This window comes from Calidris pugnax, unplaced genomic scaffold, assembly GCF_001431845.1.
Source record: "Calidris pugnax isolate Ruff unplaced genomic scaffold, ASM143184v1 scaffold95, whole genome shotgun sequence".
Lineage (NCBI taxonomy): Eukaryota > Metazoa > Chordata > Aves > Charadriiformes > Scolopacidae > Calidris > Calidris pugnax.
Window position 1 is genome coordinate 7,700,420 of NW_015090885.1, and position 21,824 is coordinate 7,722,243.

The 21,824-nt window shown below is 35.7% G+C and overlaps 1 protein-coding gene across 2 annotated transcripts in view; it reads right to left on the minus strand.

The window, feature by feature from the left end:
• Positions 1 to 21,824, minus strand: part of EPHA6 (EPH receptor A6) — a 501,230-nt gene that overhangs the window by 442,647 nt on the left and 36,759 nt on the right. The gene's annotated exons all lie outside the window — the stretch shown is intronic.

The following is a 21,824-nucleotide window of genomic DNA, read 5'->3' on the forward strand; positions in this document are numbered from 1 at the left end:
ACTAACAACCCAAGCACATCTTTTATTCAAAAATTCCTTAGGTAGCATTTTAGTATTCATTTGCTGACATATTCTTAACACAAATGCATAGTTGTAGTAAAGAAGCATTAAGATTGCAAAAGTAGATGCTATCATATAGCTTCACTATCCTAAACAGACAAACATCTCTGTTTCCAAACTGTTTTAAATTGGAAACAAGCACATTTGTTTTCAGCATGTTCTTACAGAGGAAGGCCAAAGGGCTGTTTCAAGGGGTTGGTCAGTTTTGTCTTGTTTTGAAAGCATATTTTTAAATTATTTTTGTTTTACTATCTACAATATTTTGAAGGTATTAACTGATATGTATTTTACAAGTTGAAGATTTAGAGGTTATGCCTATGAATATGAACGTAATAAAGAAAAAGAATTCCAGTGCTCAGAGTTGCATGAAACTCTAATACTACGATGACATACTGATGACGGGATATGCTCAGCTGGCATTCAAGTCTGAAAACACTATCAGCTGATATAGCAATATAAACATATATGGGCAATAAAATACCTGCCAGTTAGACTAATTTAGATAATGTGGACATGGGAAACTGGAGCAAATCCTCACTCAGTGTTTGATAACTGGAATCACAGCATCTCAAAGGCTAGCTGTAGTTGGGGATATTTTACAGATGGTGGTGAAAGTTTAAAGACAGAGACTATGTATTTTAATTACAAGGTATTAATATTTTCTAAAAAAGCAAAATGTCACTCAACTCAGAAAATTCAATCATAACTTTGTTGTCACATATGAAGTACTTTATTATCAAATTAACCTATATATGATTTGTCATTTTTGCTTTAAGTACATTAAACTAATGTCATCATAATTTCTTAGTTGTCCCATTTTCCAACTGACCAACTGTCAGTTACTATTTCTAGACACAATTACAAATTCAGCACAGAACGTGGCAAAATGAATGCAGAACAGATTGAACACTGAGGGGAATCTAACCGATGCAGCTAGCAGAAATGAAAATGTTGCAAGCCTGCTGACAGACTGGAAGGGAGTAGAAGGAAGCCAAATGAACTGCTAGAAAAGCCAGAAAACTTGTGAGACAGCAGGGTGCAAAAAAGCTAGACTTACAGCAACTGGGATGTAATAATAATTTCTAAAATTCAGCACATATGAAGACATGCATGATCATAGAAAACAATCTACAGATATTTGTATATTATAATGCCACTTCTGCTATTAAGAAGTCAGCAACTAATTAATTAAACAAATGCTTTCTGCTCTTAACACAGTATTTTCACAGACTCACAGAATCGCCTAGGTTGGAATTGACCTTTAAGAACATCTTGTCCAACCGTAAAAAAAAAAAAACAAAACCAAAAAAAACCAACCACAAACAAAAAAGCACCACACACCAACCAACATTAAACCATAGCCCCGAGCACCATGTCAACTCATCTTTTGAATAACTCCAGGGATGGTGCCTCAACCACTTCCCTGGGCAGCCCATTCCAATGCTGGACAACCCTTTCCGTGAAGAAATTTTTCCTGACATCCAGCCTAAACCTCCCCATGTGCAACTTGAGGCCATTTCCTCTTGTCCTGTCGCCTGTGACTTGGAAGAAGGGACCTACCCCACGTCTCTACAACCTCCTTTCAAGTAGTTGTAGAGACCGATAAGGTCTTCCCTCAGCCTCCTCTTCTCTAGACTGAACAACCCCAGCTCCCTCAGCCTCTCCTCATAAGACTTATTCTCTAGACCCCTCACCAGCTTTGTTGCCCTTCTATATAAATTAATTTAAATTGAAAGTGACAAAACTGAAAATAGTCACGGTTACCTAAAACATTCTGAATTTTCTGCTGGAAAATGTATTTCATTATTTGTGTACAAAGAAAATCAGAGTAAAAATGTGGCATGTGTTGATCACCCCTTTATTCTTGACTAACTCCTGGATTCATAAGCAATATTCTTTTAGTACTTTTGTCTGGTGTCATTTTTTCTCTTAATTAGCTGAAGTCTAAACTTTTCAATAACTCTTTATCAAGGTATGATACCAGATATACAAAATACATTGTCATATGGCCTGAAGGCTATTTTCATTGTATTTGGGATAGAAAAGAATGCACAATATTTCTACAGGGGAACAGAGATGCCCTTCACAATTCTCAAATTAGAATCAGATCCCAAGAAAAGAAAATCTTATTATTTATGTAATTTGTCTATGGAGTCTTTAAAATTAGATTGAGCTTCCTTTTTATAAGATATGTCAATCAATCACTTAGGAAGAAAATCCTTAGTATTTAATTTTATTTAAAAATTTTACAGATATGGAAATTCAGTTTCAGCTGAAACTTTTTATTGAATTGTCTTTTCCTTAAAATGCTGGTCCTTCCCGTTGCACTCTTAGCACACCTGTGTAACTAGTTTTCTGAAATGTCCTTTGGCTGTGTAACCCCCATCCAAGGCAAATGGAAAGTCAGACCCACAGATGCATACTGTAAACCTTAAATGCACTAAAAGAGCCATATCTGAAGTTAAAGATTCTGGTTTTTTCACATGCGTAAACCCCCTGTTCTGGCACGCTTGTATGCCAGACAGAAAATGCAGTAAGTCCCTTGTGTAAATCTAGAGATCAAGCTAAATGCCCCATGTGGTCTCAGGTGAGGATATATTTAGCCCATAAGCATAGGCCCAAGTATTTGCGCTCCAATTCCAGAGGCAGTTAACTGTAATACTTTGCTCTTGTTCATAGGCATTGTCCTGACTTCATTCTCATTTTAGGTAGATGAATTTACTTTTGGCAAGATGCATTTATGCATATTCTATAAGCCAATAGTTGAGATTTTTGCTACTGCAGTTTCTGTAGGATTTCACTCATTTCTAAGACATATGCTGTCCGTATCACCCCTATCTGTGACTTCAACAGGTACCCATTAACCTATACTGCATACAATCTTAGATCAAGGTGTTCCATCAGGTATGCAAGATGCCATCTGTATCTACACCAAGGTGTAGATATGAAAGTATTCCACTTTCAGCTGTTGGCCAAGACAGTCTCCCTGTTCCTTCTGCATTCACCTGCGAGTGGTAAAATTTAGTCCCCTGTTTAATAACTGAAAAAGAGCTGGGAAATCCATGAATGGTAAGAACTTTACATTCGCTTTTAATTTAAGGCCTCAAAATGTACTTTACTCTTTGAAAGGATTTTTTAAAATCCTGGGATTAAGAAAGTTGCTGTCAAAATATCATGTAAGTCAGCATTAGCTGTGGCATTATTTTAGACAAACTAAGATTTTGAATAAAAGTATTACTCTTCTAATGTTGTATTCCCAAGGCTAATGAAAGTAATTACAAATCGTATCACACAAGGCTATGAACTTTACAGGGCTGTATTTCCTTTGCCATATGAACCACACAGAACCTAAAATTTCAATTTCCAAGGAATCTAGGTGTGATGTAGTTGATGCAGAACAACTTTTATGACACTAGTCAACACTATTTAGATATCCTATGCCAAGGAACTACAATAATTACATGTCATCATTCCTAAAATTTAAACAAATCAGCTTTGAAATATCAGTGTAAAGGTGAGCAGATCGAAAATGAGTAATAAACATTCAACTCTTGTAATGAAGTGAAATTTGAAGGTTCTATTCAAAGTAACTGAAAAACTGTACAAAATCACCAACAGAATTGTACAGAAACAATTTTTCACTAATCTTCAGAAACATTTTTGGTATCTTTGATATCCTTGACCTTATTCTCAAATCACAACTTAGCAGCTAACCCATTTCATTTTCAGTACAAACACGTAAAATAGTTGCTTCAGCAAAGTATATCGCTTCTTAACAAGTAGTTTAACACTTGCTGCACCTTTCTTTGACAACATTTCAGTTCTTTTACACATCACCTACAATAGTTGTATTTAAAATTACAACTCTAAAAAAGAATTAGATATGCCGTTTTAAATAAAACCATTTATTTTAGCTAAAATTCAGAAACTTTCCAAAAGCATCCCCTACCTGACATTTAATACTAAAAAATAAAAAAAATCTTAATAATATATTTTTTCATAATATTACATGAAGAAGAATTAGCCAGGATATATCATTAAATATTTTCAATGTCTGTGCATCCTGTGAATCAGCAGGATGTGGGTTGAAGTCACACACAATCATAAAGTTTTATTGAAGTGCTCACAGAACACTAAAATGCCAGGGAATTTTGGACTACAGTTCACATAAATATTAAATCATTCTTGTACTGCTGTCAAAAACTGTCAAGTCTCAGTTTAAATTTCTGTTCTGAAACTTTGCAAGAGTTGGTGGTAAGTGAACTATGGCGACCACAGTAAGGTTAGTTTTTCTGCTTACTGGCAACGTATCACTAATATTTAATTGATTTACTTTGTAAAGAGAAAAAAAAAGAGCGATATTGAAAAGAAAAAAAACTTCTTTTCAATGCAACATTTAAAGAGAATAGTTTTCTGGGGCTGAAAGCCAAAAAAGCTTTCTATGCTTTTTTCCTCTCTATAATGTAATGCAGTTGACTATAACCATGTATTATAGTTACTGCTATTATCCTATTTTTGACATTTTGTTAAAAAACCCTACAATCCATTACTCTTAGTAAATGTTCCTATGTCTAAATTTGTCTTCACTGAAGTTCTGGGTTTTTTCTGACTAACTGAAACTCTGCGGCCACAAAGCATATGTGATGAAAATTTTAAAAAGCCCCGCTATATACAACAGTACTACACAAAAAGACATAAATATGATAGCAGTGAAAAACCTGTCTGAATACTCCATAAAGATTCAAGCTTTACTCTTACACAAAATTTATCCCATTACTTGTGATTAATTTGTTATCCCTAGTACCATATTTTACTGTATATTCATAACTTTAAAATACATGCAGGAAATTACATTACTTCAAGGGAGTCAAGAAATAGAAAATTTAATAAGATTAATATATATTTATAATAGATTATAAATGATCTCTAGCTCAGGCAACCAAGTTGTAGATTCATGATGATTCCCGTGAGGAAGGAATATTCAGATAAAGCCACTGCAGTAACTCTTACCCTGTTATCCTGGCTCTTCTGTAGCAAAGAAGGAAAACCTTTACCCTTAGAAACAGTCTTCAGTATATAAATCAAAACAATTTTGAAGAACAAAACATTTTCCCTTAGGAAATTTCCTGCACTGACCCAAATGGGGGAAAAAAATTTCTAAATTGTTTTCATCTTCATCAGACACTGATCCTATCCTGCAGGTAAATCACCTGGGTTTGAGCTGAAGCCAAATTTCTCATAGCACTGCTATCTCAAATACATAATAGAGAATTTATTTTTTTACTGATGTTGTTTGCTGCACGTTTGTCTTAACATACTACTATCTACTCCATAAAAGTAGTCTACAGTATTGGCACATTCGTGTTTCTGGAGGAACTTCTCCATTGCATTTTCCTTTTTTCTTTTCAGAAAGATGCAAAATTTCACACAAAATCAGCTTTCTTTTCTAATTGCTTTGTTGCATTTTATTTTCAGAGGCAAAGGGAAAAGTGTCACAGCAAAAGAGCCTTAGAAATTTAAAGCTGAGTTAGGGAACTGAAGGAACAAATTCAAACACTGAGTCCTACTGAGCTGCACAAAGCACAAAAGAAATTCCAGAATGCGCTGTATTCTCAAAACAGGTAATTGTACAACTCCATGTACCAGATCTAAGCACAAACAATCCTACAGGAGTGTATATCTCTTTAGAGTGTATATCTCTTTACTCATCTCATGTTCATATACAATGCTGACTTTACATATAAGACTGAAGCGACCGCACACATAACAGAAATACCCAGCTTTTGAGCTGATAGCTAGTAACAGCAGGAGGCAGCTGCTGAAATAGTTCTGCTGTATTCCATTGTGGAGGACCAAAACTGGAAAAACCGTATGTTTTTGCAAGTATTCTTTTAAGAATCCTGTCCCTAAGGCTATGTGTGTTCTAGTACAGTAGACAGACAGTAGGTTCGAACACTGATTATCCATATTTCTTATTTGTTAGCAGAGCCTCCAGTGTGGCTTTGGTCTTTGCCAACTAGCAACTCCCCTAGGTATCTTCTGGGCGTGGTGCACCTGGGTAGCGCATGTCAGACAGGGACTTCTCCCAGCAAGTGGTATGGATGAGGCCTGTAGTGAGCTAATGGTTATTAATCTGCCAACATCTGGTTTTTTTCTGATTGTTTACATACATTTGTATTCTGACACAATACGGATATACCAGGCCAGTTCTTCACAGAATTCAAACACTTTTTTTAACTTTAAGGATGCCACTTCACAAGAAATACCTATACCTTTAAAGATAGGGACAAGTTAAAGCACTTTGGAAGGAAAAACCCTAAGTTTTTAAACACTTCCACTACACAAATAAATAACAATAAAAAAGATATGAAAACAGATTGCCAAAGAAAGAAGCTCCTTTACTTTCCAAATTTATAGACTAAAAACTGCTCATCCCCTGGACCCCCAGAGAATGAGATAAGAGCAAGTATTTAAAATGGCTTTGTGGAGACACCTTCCTTCAAAGCCAGGGCACAGACCCTGGTTTATTTAACAGCATAGACATAAATTCATTAGCTGTGCATTAAGTACTTGTTTTGAATTTACATATAGATATCTCATTTGTCTAAGTGGTTTGATAACATTAATTTGTGCTATCTGCACAATGCAATTTGGTACAAAGGCCTCGGAGGTTTTTCTACTGAACTGGCATATTCACAGAAGCAACGCTGTGCAGAAACACAAGGAGAGTTTCTGAGAGCCATAAAGTCTAGGGTTTTGCTCCCTAGGTAACAAAGTCTGTCCTTCTGGAGTGCCTGTGTGCTTGGATTTGGTGCCCACTGAATTGGCTATACTACTTGTGGCTCAGCTGATAACCTTCGTTGGACTTGCTCAAGAACCTGAAGCTTTGCTCCAAGGAGCGCTGTAAATAGTCCTACAAGTCCTTCATCTACAGCTGAAGCTCACGGTTATGTTCATTGTCAGAAATCAAATACTGTATTAAATCGATCGCAGTGTGATGGTTATGGCAATTCTTACACTTGGTTTTATCCAAAGAAATACTAAAATTTGAGTTTCAATGAGGAAGAGAACAAAACCACGTGGAATTTAACTACTTTTCATCAATTTCTCTTAACGGATAAAAAGTTCAGAATGGGCCATAGGCCTTCTAACTGCAGGGCAGAAAGCTTGAAGTAAAATGACTTTGGGCAGTAGGAACAGAGGAAAACCAAGAACAGAAAAGGTAAGAAAAGTCTTGATGCAACCACATTGGCAGCAAAAGCAATTGCCCTTAGTTATTGTGTCATGGAATGAAAAGCTAAGGCTAATCCCCTTAGCTTTCCCACGTGAAAGTGGAATCCAAAACTAATCCTTTTATAGTAGCTATACCACATGAAATGGGGTGTTTAAACAAATCCCCTTAATCATCATGGCAAGAATCAGGGAGCTAAAGCCAATCCCCTTAGCTATCCTACATGAAATAGGCAACCAAAGCAATCTCCTTAGTTATGCTACTGTTAATAATGAATTCTATCAGTGTTTTACACTATTTTGATATAAAATTATTAGTAGCATTCTTCTGACATACCATGACCCCATGTGAATATGCAGTTATATCTATGGTACAGTAATTTGAACATTACTAGCCCAATCTTCTGGTGTAAATTAGATGCTGAATGCTCACTACTTCATGACTTACTAGTAATAAGCATAATGCAAGAATATCTATGTATCAGTTAGCCAAGAGGCAAAAAAGTTCTTCCTTGAGAAAAATTTGAAAATTGCGAGCATTCCTTGTTGTATGGGAAGCTACCAAAAAGTACTAACAGACATGCAGAGAAATCACTGAACAAGGCCATATTAAGCATATCATCACATAATTTAGCTGTTGTGTCTGCTAACTTAAACTTTGTTACTTTTTCTTTCTTTTTTTTTTACTTACTCTCCAGTATGCCCAGTTTTTTAACACTAGTCAATTCCAAAGAAACTTTAAAAGACTTCTTAAAATAACAGTTGCTAGTTGAATTCATCTGTATTTCTTCCATTTAGTGATAGCCTTGTTTGGGAGTCTTTATTGATTTGGTTTTTTAAACAGATCTGGTTGATAAGATTCTTGTCCTACATTAAGATACTAGAGGCAGCTTCACCTCCACCTTCATCTTGTCTCAGTGTGTCCAGTGGAAAACTTTTGGTTGTTTCTAAAAAAACCCCACAGGATCATGAAGTCTCCAGAAATGTAAAAGGAAGTCTATACCATTTTGCCAAGTTAGACCATCCATTTCTATTCATTTCAAGGTTATACGCTTGTCTTAACAAAACAAAACAAAAGTTAGCTAGAACATCTGCTTTTTTCAAATGTTGTTCTACATCTCAACAGCACTTGTGATCTTTCAATTTATTTCTGCAAGTCACATATTATGTTTTAAACTCTTAGGAATGGATCATTTTGATTAAATACAATAGGGAGGATTATCCTCTTAAATCTGAAATATAGTTATAATTACTAATCATAAACGCCTAGATTTTCTACTGGGTTTCTTTCTATTTTGTTCTTCACAAAATTGTGATTACTGAAAATCATTGTTTCCTTATTAGCAGTCAATAAACATATCTACAAATTATCTACTTTCCACTTTTTGAAACAGTTTATTAGAAATATGTGAAAAGTATCCAATTCTGCTATGACTGCTCACATAAATACACAATCCATGTGGTAAAGGCCTCAGTACTTGCTTGGATCCCTTTGCAGGGTATGCACATTAAATCACGTGTGCAAATTACTGTGTAAAGTATCTCTTCTTAAATCCTACGTTTTCAATTCTTTATATTTTAGACTGGCAATTGGTGCACACTTTAAAGGTTAACTGTTCCTCAGAGAAGAATTTTCAAGCTCAAGTGTTGTACTAGAGGTTTAGAGACAGAGATCTACTGGCAAAGAGAGCAGAGAAGAATTTCTTCAACACCACTCTTTCAGGACAGCTGGAGTAATTTTTTCAGTAGCCTCAGGCTTAGTTTTACTATTCCAATGTTTATAAGAGGTCCAGGACCTCATCTCAGCCCTGAGTTCATGGAAGATTTCTCTTAAAGACAGCAAATGGGATCACTTCAAAGCAGCAAGGAATAGGTCAATAGGCAAGGAGTGTACACAATCCAACACTACCCCACTAACTACTGCCTCTTGGCCATCATTTTAGCAACAGTCATAGCCTATATGTCTACTCGAGTTTTTAGCATGAATTCATAGACAAGGAAGAACACGTCACTGAGAAAGCTGGAAGAACAGGGACCTTTTGACAGAAAATAAAACACAGACAAAGAAAAAGAAATGGAGCAAGGAAAAGCGGGGAGAAAACCCCATTTCCGCCTATAAGGAAGAAAACCAAGTGCATTAAGCTCTTGAGGACTGCAACTAACATAAAGATTGCAGATGATGTCAAGTTGCTGAGAGAGCTGGGTTGTTCAGCCTGGAGAAGTCTTATAGCAGCCTTCCAGTACCTCAACAGGGCCTACAGGAGATACAGGGCAGGAATCTTCATCAGGGAGTACAGCGGTAAGACGAGGGGTAATAGTTTTATACTGAAAAAGGAGAGATTTAGATTAGATACTAGGAAGAAATTCTTTACAGTGCGGGTGGTGAGACACTGAAACAGGCTGCCCAAAGAAGTTGTAGATGCCCCATCCCTGGAATCGTTCAAGGCCAGGCTGGATGGGGTTTTGAGTAATCTAGTCTAGTGGAAGGTGGTGTCCCTGCCCATGGCAGCAGGGGTTGGAACCAGATGATCTTTAGGGTCCCTTCCAACCCAAACCATTTTATGATTCTATGATTCATTATACACAGAAGATCTGCTTTTAGAAAATAAATTATTCCTGTTATTAAAAATGGTAAATAGAAGGCAGCAGTTGGCCTAGAGTTTCCTTCAATTACTGAACACAGCACATGAGTAAAAAGCAGCGGCTGGTTCTGAGGCAGTGAAGCATCTTTTGCTCCTGCCACTTCCGTCTTTTTCTCTTGGAAAAGAAATTTTTGTGTGGCTTTTAAAAAATCCAGAGAGATAGCTTTTCAGAATACCTGGATATTTATCAAGTGCTTAAGCATTTAGGAGACCATTTACTAAGCACATAGGAATTCCAAGGAATAGTTCCCATGAGTTCATTATAATGGTTTTAGTCTCTAAAAATACAATGGTTCAGATAAAGAAATGTTCAGTATGTACCTAGTATTTCCATAAATATTGTTTTTCTTCCATTTTCTTTCTTTCCTTCCTTTTCCACTACTTTTTAATGACAGCAACATTCAAATTGACATTCTTCAAAGCTTCATGTATGTGCACAGTGAATGCTGAATTATATCAGAACAATACTATATTTAATTGGGAATAAATATGAGTGATTTTTTTATTAATTTCAGTGTATTTACCTGTTGGCAGAAACCATAAAGATTCTGTAATTCAACACTGCTGAAAATATATCCCACTCAACTTAATTGAATCATTCTTCCTCCCTCAACCCAGTATGTTTCCTTCTGAAAATATTCTCTATACAGAAAAAGACAAGATACTCTTTATTTTCACTAAATTACACTTTTTTCTTACTGCCATTTTTTGGCAACCCAAGGTACTGTAAACTTCTGAATGCAAGATATGAATGTGAAACCTACAAAGACTCAAAAGCTATTTTTCATGCACTCAGTACACAGATGTGCAACCCCTGTATGGTACTCTGATTTATTTTAACTTCCAACTGACCTTTTTTGAAAAAACAATACAGGATTTAGCATACATTTTGTGGGGCTGCACAACTGAAAAAGTCAAATGTTTACTGTGCTCTGCTACTTATAGTGTTTCTCATACCTACAAGCAGAAACATAACAGAAAATATAAATACTGCTACTGCTACTCTGAGCCCTCTTTCGCTATATAAAACATATACTGAAAAATAATCAATTTTCTTTGTGCATTACAATTAAAGGATATGCATTACACACAATACATTAAAAATCAGCATGCCAAGAAAATGAAGTAAATAGTTTTACATTTGCTGATTGGCAGTTTCTGGGAACTGAATGCGTGAACAGGTTCTAATCAAAGTATAAACAAAGTTTTTAAGGAAAAAAAGGTTTTTATTTTAAATAGCACTTCTCTGCATCAAGGATTCCAAGACTGTCTGCTTTGCTTCCTTTTCTTTACTGTGTTCCTGATGGTACTCAAAAGTGATTTTAAAAACAAAACCAAAAACCTAAGAGTGCTTAACAGTCATGAAACATACAGTCAAGCAAGAAAGCAAAGAGTATTTTGTGTGAGGAGGGAGTTGGGGAAGTTTGATCTTCACCAACAAAAAGCCCAACTCATTAAGGATCGTATCATTCCATTATTAAGTTGATACACTTGAATTTTAGCTGTGTGGCTTGGTATGTTTTATGTTAAATATCTGAATACTCATGGAGGATGAAATGGAGATGACAAGCTCCTAGCTTTATATCCTAATAAGAGGTCATCCATCTAGAAAACCAGTAAGAAAAATGCTCATGCCTTGCAGGTGGCCCATAGTTCCAGCCATATACAGGAAATTTTGCTTTTACCAGGAATACATTTGTATACAACACCATCTAAATTAAACAGCAATGGAAAAATAATGGAAAAAGTATATGCAGCATAACTATCATAAAGTTCAGACTTACTACATAATACATTAAAAATACAATAAATTGCTTTTGGGTGAGCAGTCTAGAGACTAGTATCGCTTTACTATTACAGATTACTATTTAAGTATATAGCTGTTCTATACTGAACCATTAAAATATATCTGTAATCCTCCTTCATTATATCTCCTTTTCTACAAGTTAGTTGCTTTTTTTTTTTAATTTACAGCAAATTATATCTCGTTCTTTAGGCTATCAATGCTTTAGATCTGTGACTGCACACTGGCAAGCACAAATGGGCCCTAATGTGTTCGCAATATCCAAGTAAGAACACAACGGTGTATTTTGCCAGTAACTATCCTCTGTGGAATCTGTAATTAGATGTTTCACACAAAACCAAAAGAAAAATAAAGAGGATACTGCCTAAATCTATGTACAAAAAAAATGAGGATGACAAATAATATCTCTTCTTCATGGTGCCTGGCACATTTTGTGAATTTAACCATTTGAGAAGGAACATGCTCTGGTAACCCTTCATTCATCCAGGAGTTACTCAAATTCCCAGCATAGTCACAGCTAATTCTCTGGCCAGGGTCTTCAGGTTACACATGCAGGCAAATTAATATTTTTGCCACTTTAACAGGAACCACAGGAAAAAGCAAAAATTCAGGCATGCACCAAATTACTTAGACATTGACAGTACCAGGGACATACATACAGTTTCCAAGAGAACCTTTTATACTCTAAGAGATGCTCCTAAAAGAAACATGGAAATTTGACTCCCACACCCAAGTCATCTTATAGTAGCAACAGCAATTCCTTTAGAAAAGCTTTCCTAGACATTTTACTAGATCTTGGATATCCCTAATTGTTTAATCCCTGCAGATGGAAATTAATCTCAAAAAATACCCCCAGTTTACTTTTTTCCTTGTACAATGTATCTTGACCATCAAAAAGGATTCTAAATATGGCATTGCAGAACATGGTGTCTGATTATGTCCAAATTATAGCTCAAATACGTGACTTCAAATATTTTACTTAATGTTATCTCTGTATATTCTCCACATTGTGTGAAAATCTGATTAGCTTTCTTCTTTTTCCTTCATCCCTGTAAAATGTTCTGACAACTAAATCCCTACCTTCTATTAAACTTGTTATGAAAACTGCAGCCTCTGGGACACCTCTGAAATCCTGTTGTTGAGCCTTCATAGATGTAAATACATATCTTTATTGCAGTTGAACTGCTGTAATAGAGGCAAGAATTCAGACAACTGGATGCATTTTTTTCTCAAAAATGTTCTCTGTTCTTAGTTAAAACTTTGCTTCTTGCTACTTCTGCAAAGTTTCTCCACATGGCTGCAGTTCACTGTTCCACAGACTGTTCAAAGTGTGCCCAGGTCGACAAAAACCCAAGAGAATCCCAGAAACAGCATGGTCAGCAGGACTAGGGAAGTGATCATCCGCCTGCACTGGCCACTGGTGAGGCTGCACCTTGAATACTGTGTTCAGTTTTGGGCCCCTCACTACAAGAAAGACATTGAGGTGCTGGAATGAATCCAGAAAGGGGCAATGAAGCTGGTGAAGGGTCTAGAGAACAAGTCTGACGAGCAGCAGCTCTGGGAACTGGAACTGTTTAGCTTGGAGAAAAAGAGGCTCAGGGCAGACCTTATCGTTCTCTCCACCTACCTGAAAGGAGGTTGTAGAGAGGTCTCTTCTTCCAGGTAACAAGCAATAGGACAAGAGAAAATGGCGTCAAGTTGCGCCAGGGGAGGTTTAGATTGGCTATTAGAAAAAATGTCTTGACTGAAAGGGTTGTTAAACATTGGAACAGGCTGCCCAGGGAAATGGTTGAGTCACCATCCCTGGACGTATATAAAAGACTTGTAGATGTGGTAAAGGACATTGTTTAGTGTTAGTGTTTAGTGGTGGTTTTGGTAGTGCTTGGTTTATGGTTGGATTTGATGACCTCAAAGGTCTTCTCCAATCTAAATGATTCTACGTTTCTATTATTTGCTTGGAATAACAGTGAAACATCTTGAGAGAGAAGTAATGTCTTGGAATTGAAATTTTTTCCTATTGACTTTCACACAACTTTAATTACATTTACTGGGTCTGAATGGCATAGAGTTTATGTTCTTCATAGTTTTCCATATGGTGCTGTGTTTTAGACTGGTGACCAAAATAATGCTGATAACATACCACATGTCTTAGGTGTTGCTGAACAGTGCGTGCACAGCATGAAGGCCATCTCTGTTTCTCACTTTGCTCTCTCAAGGACTAAGTCAGGGGTGAGCAAGAGGTGGGGAGGGGACACAGACTGACCAAAGGCATATTCCATTCCCTATAATGTCACGCTCAGCAGTAAAGCTGAAGGGCATAACAGTGGTAGTTTTTTCAAAGTAGTCATTGCTTGGAGACTGGATGGGCATTAGTCTGCTGGTGGGAGGTGGTGAAGGAGTGCCTTTGCATCACATTTTTTTTTCCCCAACTTACTAAACCGTCTTTATCCTGTCCCACAATTTTTTGCCCTTCCAATTCTCTCCCCCATCCCACTGGGTAGGAGTAAGTGACTGGGCAGGTGCTTAGCTGCTGGCTGGGGTTAATCTACCATGATACATCATATTAAGAAGCAGAGTATGTCTTTGAAGTACTAAGTCACAGTTCTCCAACAACAGAGCAGATCAGAACCTATAAATACAATTAGATTTCTTAATTCTGGTTTAAATGACCTAAAGTATCTTGTTCACCCCACAAATCATGACCTTAAACTGTGTTTATAATGACAGTTTAGTGAACATAACATGCTATGACCTTTTTCAGGCATTATATTGGGTGTCTCATGATGCATGATTAAAAGTAGTTTACAATATTCAAGCAGAGATTACAGAGACTAGGAAATATTATCATACATCGTATAGTCATATAGCATCATGAATATAATATTTTAGCTATAAAAATGAAACACTGTTAAGGTTTTTCTAATGAGACTTTTCAAAGATAAGTGGTTTGGTAAATATTAGAACACAAAAGTGTCAAAAATGATATAAATATTTTGGTCAGGAACACTCATTGAAGGTTGATGTATATTTACATATCTAGGAGTAGAAATGCCACTTTTACCTAACAGATAGATTACTATGTGATATAAAACTGCAGTTCTGGAAGACAATTATGAGTCACAGTCAGAGCCAACTGAATGTGAGCTCCCAATATTATTATGTTAGTGAGAATGCCTAGTGGGATCTCTTTGATGGTTAAACAGGAGAACAGTAAAGTGGCATGATGATTTCTAACTGTAGAAAATAATGAAATTGACTGTAAATACTACCTACTTGTGTCCATATTTTCAAAAAAGAACGACACAATGATTTCAGCTTTGGAGAAGCAGGAGGAGCAATGAAAGACTTCACCGATTTAGATAAAGTATGAGGCTGAGAAAGAAGAATCAGACAAGCAGGAACCCTTTTTTAAACAGAGATCTAATTAATCAGTGAAACAAATTACAGAGAGAAATTATGGTTGCTTGATAATAAATATATACTCCTAAAAAGATATACTTCAGTAAAATACTTGTTAGTGAGTAAACGCAAAGGCAAGTCTTGAAATCTTACAGCACCTGATATAATTGCAATCTGATTAATTGCTCCTACTGGTCATAAAGAATTTAAATATCTATTGAATTCTAATAGTTAATAGTATTAAAAGTGAAGATTAGAAGTACTGATGATATTGTAATTCACACTGCTACATGAAATGTTCAAATCACAGTCAACCTTTAAATCAATATTGAAGTGACCACGTGGACATGCAAATTTATATGTTTATAAATACATAACTTACCTGGTTTCTATTTCATAGACAAATTCAAATGACTGGGAAGTACAGCTAGAAGAATTTGCATTTCTTTCATGCTATAATCTGTACTATTTATTTGTTGTTACCTTTTGTAAAATGTAGTTCTCTGCTTGTAGATAACAAGATAATATGAAATGCGTAACTAAATTGTTGAGACTGAGTTATCACCATATCTACCATACACTCCCTACCTTTTTCTTATGATTCCATACTGCTCCCTGAGTATGTTTAATGCTCTAACCTCACTTTCTGTTTGTGTATTAGTGATTTCACTATGCACATCTTAATCTTGTATCTCAGACACCTGCTTTTCTTGCTTTTACCACTTTCACATTACTTGCTCTGTTCTCTTTCATTTATTATTTCCCCACCTTATATTCCTTCTTACTATATTGTGTGTGTTGTGCCTAAAGCCGATACCTGTACTATCATTCAACACAGCAAATTCATACTGCCTTTCTTTGTTCTTTTTCTAAAGTTAACTTTCTTAGCTGACTTCTTACACTGCTTTCTACTCTTTATGCATCCAATGACTTTGTACTGGAGAGTTCTACTTTTTTTGCTGATTGCTTTGTTTATTGATGGTTTTAATAAAGGAGTAAGCCTAAGCTTCTCTCTCTTTAGAAGTGTTTTGGTTTTATGTGACTTCAAAGGAAATTGGGAGAATTCTAAAAAATAATCAATCTACTTAAGCAAATTAATAGCTAAAAATCTTAAGAGCTGTATAAGAAAGTTCCAAGACAGACTGGAGATCACCTTTAGAGATATCGGTTTAAAAATAAAGGTGAAGATGGATGCAGCTACATTGAAAGAAATGCTTGCAGGTTGGCACTGGAGAACCCCAGTATCATCTCTGATTACAACATAAAAAAGAGTAGTAAGTGAGTACTGGTGAAAAACAGTACTAAGCCATTCAAAAATGTGTCACCATAAACTATAGAAATGTCTTCCAATTAGCTAAGAAGCAGCTAAAAAGTGAATCGTTGACAGATGCATATAGTGTAAAACAATTATTTTATCAGAGGGTAAAATAATCAGCCTGGTGGGGAAAAAAAAAATCAGTACTTTGACAAGTTCAGTCTCAACAAATTAATAACAGAGAAAAACTCCTAAACCGATATATTAAAGATAGTTATTAAAAATCTTAAAAGATTGAAAAGAAAGAAGATATTTAAAACAGAATTACTTCTGTGGATAAATCAATAGGAAAATTACCAATTGACAAGGAAGCTGTTTGAATAACTGCAGAAACTGGGATTAAAATAGTTTTATCACTCACATAGCTGTCAAATAATTTAAAGGACTTCTAGTAGGCTCTTTACTGCTGAGGCTATATGTTTTGTCTACTATGACAAGTCAAGGTAGCTTGTACGAGCCTCTTCCACATGTAAATAATTTCTCAAAGCCTTGTGTTATGAGTCACCTTGTCCTTCTTTTATAGTAATTTAAAAATGTTTCTGGAGTTTATGAAGTGGCTACATACAAGTTAAAATTTAGATTTATGTTAGAAGCAGAATATTTTGTTATTATTAATTAAGACAGAACACTATATTCCAAATTAACAGTTACAACGCAGATTCATCTTATACAAAATAAGGCATTCATAGAGTTAAGTAGCAGTATTTATGGTAGAAGTTTTTCAGGAATAGACAGGACCTTATGACAATAGTCTCCAAACCACTGTTCATGAGCAAACTTTGCTCACAAAATTGTGTTACATTGCCTAATGCAATAGGAAATAAATATTTTTTTAAAAATTAACAAACAAAGTTGCGTTAAAGTCAGAATGAAAAACTCCAACAACCAGAGTTGCTTAAGGTACATTATTTTATTAGTATTACTGCAAATGGATAAATGAAGGTTGTGGACCACTACATTTCAGTTAGGTGTTCAGTTTTTTTTCCTTTCCTCTCAAAACCTTATCAACCGATTAAATAGTGCTTAATCCCCTAGAAAAAACCCTGCCCTTTTAACAGTCACAGCACCTCAGGGTGTAGTGAGAAAACCTAAGAAAAATAATAGTGTCCTCAGGGTCAGCAAACTGACTTCAGCTGGAACCCTGGATAATGGTTTACAAGAACTCAACTGGCCTGCCCACTAGCTCACATTCACATCCTCTTTTGATAACCATGAAGGGGTTCCTTCCCAGTTTTTGTACCAATCAAAAAAACCTAATTCTGCATTTTCAAGGTTATGGAGTGACAGTCTGTTGAGTAAAGATGTACTTTCATTCCATAGCATATGCTTTTTTATAAATCAATCAGTCATTTTGAACTGCAGCCCAAAGAACAGAGGAAGTATCAAATGTGTCCATTATTAAAGCAGAAATTTTAGACAGCCCATCACTGAGAAGCTAAATTGGAACTCAATCAACAAAAGCTCATTCTATTGACCTCAAAGATATTAATGTTTTATGCTGCATTTCTGTAGTTCTAAGCATTTGTTACCTGTTCAAAATATAAGGAAAAAATCTGACAAGCAAATAAAGCACATTTGTAAGAAAAACTATTGTATTCTTATGCTTCAGGAAGGTTGCACAAATAACTGGGAAGAAAATGAAAAAATAAAATCACATACTATATTACCAAGGAATGGATAACACAGTTGTGCATGATTCATCTCTGCAGCTAAATGATGGGATTGCATACAAATGTCGCGTACAAAACTAGTCTGTGTTGTATCTTTACTTGCTCGGGTAGGTACCTCTAGAAGTTACCAAAACTGCTGAAAGCTTGCAAACATTATGTTATGAATCTACTATAAATAAAAAGTCTTGGTGGTGAAGGTTAAAGTTCTGCAAATTCCAAAAGAATTTTTTTTCGCCTACTTCAACCCTAGCCTGTTAGTTTAAAATCTCTGAGGCATATTCAATATTATCCAAATCCCAAACATTGATACTTCAGCTGCTATTTAATTTAATGGAAACAGTCTTCGTGACTGCGTATGCCAGTAAATTAATGACTTCTGTTAATGTCACAGTTTCAAGAAAATCTGTCATCCCATCCTTATAACCTCAAAAATGTTAATATCAATGACATTTTTCTTACACACATAAACATAACACACACATTTATTTTGGAAAAAAAATATATTGAAGTAACATGTAAGATTTACTCAGTATCTGAACAAAAACCTCTACCAAAAGCATCACCAAACCAAAACCTGTCACTCTCCTCCAGAAAAGGGAAAATGCTGACGTGCCCATCATGGGACAAATAGGTTCTTATTTCTGCAGTGATAATCTCAATCACACCAATAATTATCCCATATTATAAATTCTGTTAGGACAGATAAATAACTCAGAGTAGATAGCACTGTGGACATAAAACATTAATGTTTGTGCAAGATTTAGAAAGACAACAGTCTTACTGTTCTTTACTAAATCATTAAGTATAATAGGAGTTATTAGCTGACCCTGAAAGCACTATTTTGCCTTACATTTTAATAAGAATCAAGTAACAATTAACAGCAACATTGGTCCTTTGTTTCAGAGACTGCATGCAAAAGTGACATGAGGAAGCACACAAATGCCATCTTCTGTTAATTACATGAGCAATTGCAAGCTCAATTTTCTTCTTACCTTTGTGGAAGGTACAGAATCCCAGAATAATTTAAATAGAAACAGTTTAGAAATACTTTCCAGTTTTTTACTTTAAATCTTCAATATTTTGTAAGCCAAAGTAATGTAATTTTTCATATTTCAATAGCTTTATGCAATTTTTCAGTATCTTCAAATATCTAAACTTTGTTCCTTCCTTCAGCACCGTTTTAGAGGTGCAGCAGCACCGGTACATGGTCCTATTGCCCACAGCAGCCTTTTCTGGAATGTTGTGAGAAATGGAGGGCCTTTTTTGTATGTTTGTATGCATATCCAGCCATCTTCTGCTGAATGTGACCAATATCTGATCTCTATCTCTACTGGGCAGAGTTCAGCAGAGGGTTATGAAGACGATCAGGGGACTAGAGCATCACCCTAGTGAGGACAGGCTGAGAGACCTGGGTCTGTTTAGCCTGGAGAAGAGAAAACTGAGAGGGGACCTCATCAATGTTTATAAATATCTAAAGGGTGGGCAATAAGAAGGTGGGGCCCCACTCTTTTCAGTGGTGTCCAGTGACAGGACCAGGGGCAACAGGCACAAACTGGAACACAGGAAGTTCCATCTCAACATAAGAAAAAACTTCTTTACTTTGAGGGTGGCAGGGCACTGTAACAGGCCACCCAGAGAGGTTGTGGAATCTCCTTCTCTGGAGATATTCAAAACCCGCCTGGAAAAGTTCCTGTGCAAGCTGCTCTAAGTGAACCTGCTTTGGGAGGGGCGTTAGACTAGATTATCTCCAAAGGTCCCTTCCAACCCCTGCCATTCTGTCATTCTTTCGTGCTTCTCCAAATCATGTTTTACCACTTGTACAACTTCTCAAAAGTTTGTTCAAAAACTTCTTTGCTGTAGTACACAGGATTCTTTATTCTGTTTACAGCTTAGATTAATTAATCAATAGATTAAGCATATTTTCTTCCTGAGTTAACAGCACACGCAAACTTCTCTTAACTACCTCTCCATAGTTAATTTATCAAGTTTCTCTCACAGTGTTTGCTCTAGCCTCTTCTATTTTATGTCCCAGAAAGCCTTATTCTATACGTTTTCCTCATGCTACAAACTGCTTTTCTCTTCTCTAATAATTGAATCCCAAGCACTGATTCAAATGTAAGTTGTGTATTCTAGTATATGCAGCTAATTCTTAAAACACAGCAAAGATTACAAAACACCGAAAAACCTCAATATACTGCAAAACTAATGTTAAGGGTATATATGACTAACCAAAATAGGTGTGTTGTAATAGCTATGTTTTAAATTGACTTTGAGGGCAGTTTTCTATCTGCCTGTATATTGTGGTTATTGTTACTGGACTAACTAAAGCTTTTAAGAATTTACAGAGTAACTGAAATCAGCCTCCCTGTTCAATTCAATGGAGCTCATCACAAAGCTAAAGCAAAAATTCCTCGCTGTATTTTCTCATCATAGCGTATGACAGTATTTGCTTTGTCTAGGATTTTTGAAGGAAATAAAACTTTCAGAATTGTAACTCAGATTGCATGAGACTGCATGCGAAGTGTAAAATGGAGAAGTATCTGCAACAGACTGAAATTATGTCTGGGGATACAAAGAACTAGAAAACCCTGAGAAAGAGTAATCCATAAAGTTGAAAATAGGCTGAGATTAACAAATGTCACATTGCTTGAAATCCCGGAGGGCAGAGACACAGAAGGCATTTTATAAAAATGGATTATTAAGGTGCTGAGGATAGACAATTTCTGCTTCCTTCTGAAACAGATCACAAGAAAAGAAATAGCTAAAAATGAAAAAAGATTTTTCACTCAGAAAAACAGTATTTTCTGAGCATATTTCAGAGAATTATATGCTCATGTAGTAATTATATGCTTCATACACAAGAATTAAGAGATAATGCCAGCTAATATACAAATAAGTGATACACAATGTGTATAGTGACATCAGAACTAGAAGCTGATACAATAAGTGTTCAATGCTCCAGTATACTGTGTCCTAATTAAAAAGTGAAATACAAATGCCTCTGATATTGTTACATGCACTATCTAGACAGAAAGAGAAGACAGGTTTTGAAAGTGTAGCCACTGGCAAAGCACTGATGGTTGAACTTCAAAGAGTAAAAATGCTCCTCTTCCCCACGCTCACCTGGTCACACCATCTCCAAGTATTCCAGACAACTTCTAGCATTCTGCATGCAATGTCAAGTGCCTCCAGGCAATCTGTACTGACAGTACAGTGAACCCATGTAAGACATTAAACTGGAATAGCGAACTTCACTACAGAATGATCAGTGCAGGAAAAAAAAAAAAAAAACACAGTATTTAAATATTTTCTCTAAATGTTTAAACTGGTTTAATGATGTTAACATGTTTATAATGTTTTTCTGAATTAGCTAACCTGATACCATTTCACCAGATGCTAAAGTCCATATTAAACTTCACTTAAATCATTAAAGTTTTGTTTCAAGATAAAAATTGAAAACAATTTTTCCTTTTATTTCACAAAAAAATGTAGTCATAACACATTCCTCCAGTGTAGGAACTTTTAATATGGAACTTTATGATGTGTAACAGTTAGAACCAGATTTAAAGTAAGATAGATTCTTAACACTCAGAAAAGCAAGAGAAAGGTATAATAATGTATGCTTAAGTTATTCTCGCATCTGTTATTCCAAGCTATAACACAGGCTCCTCCAGACCCTGAGAAAAATTGAAATCTTTCTGCCA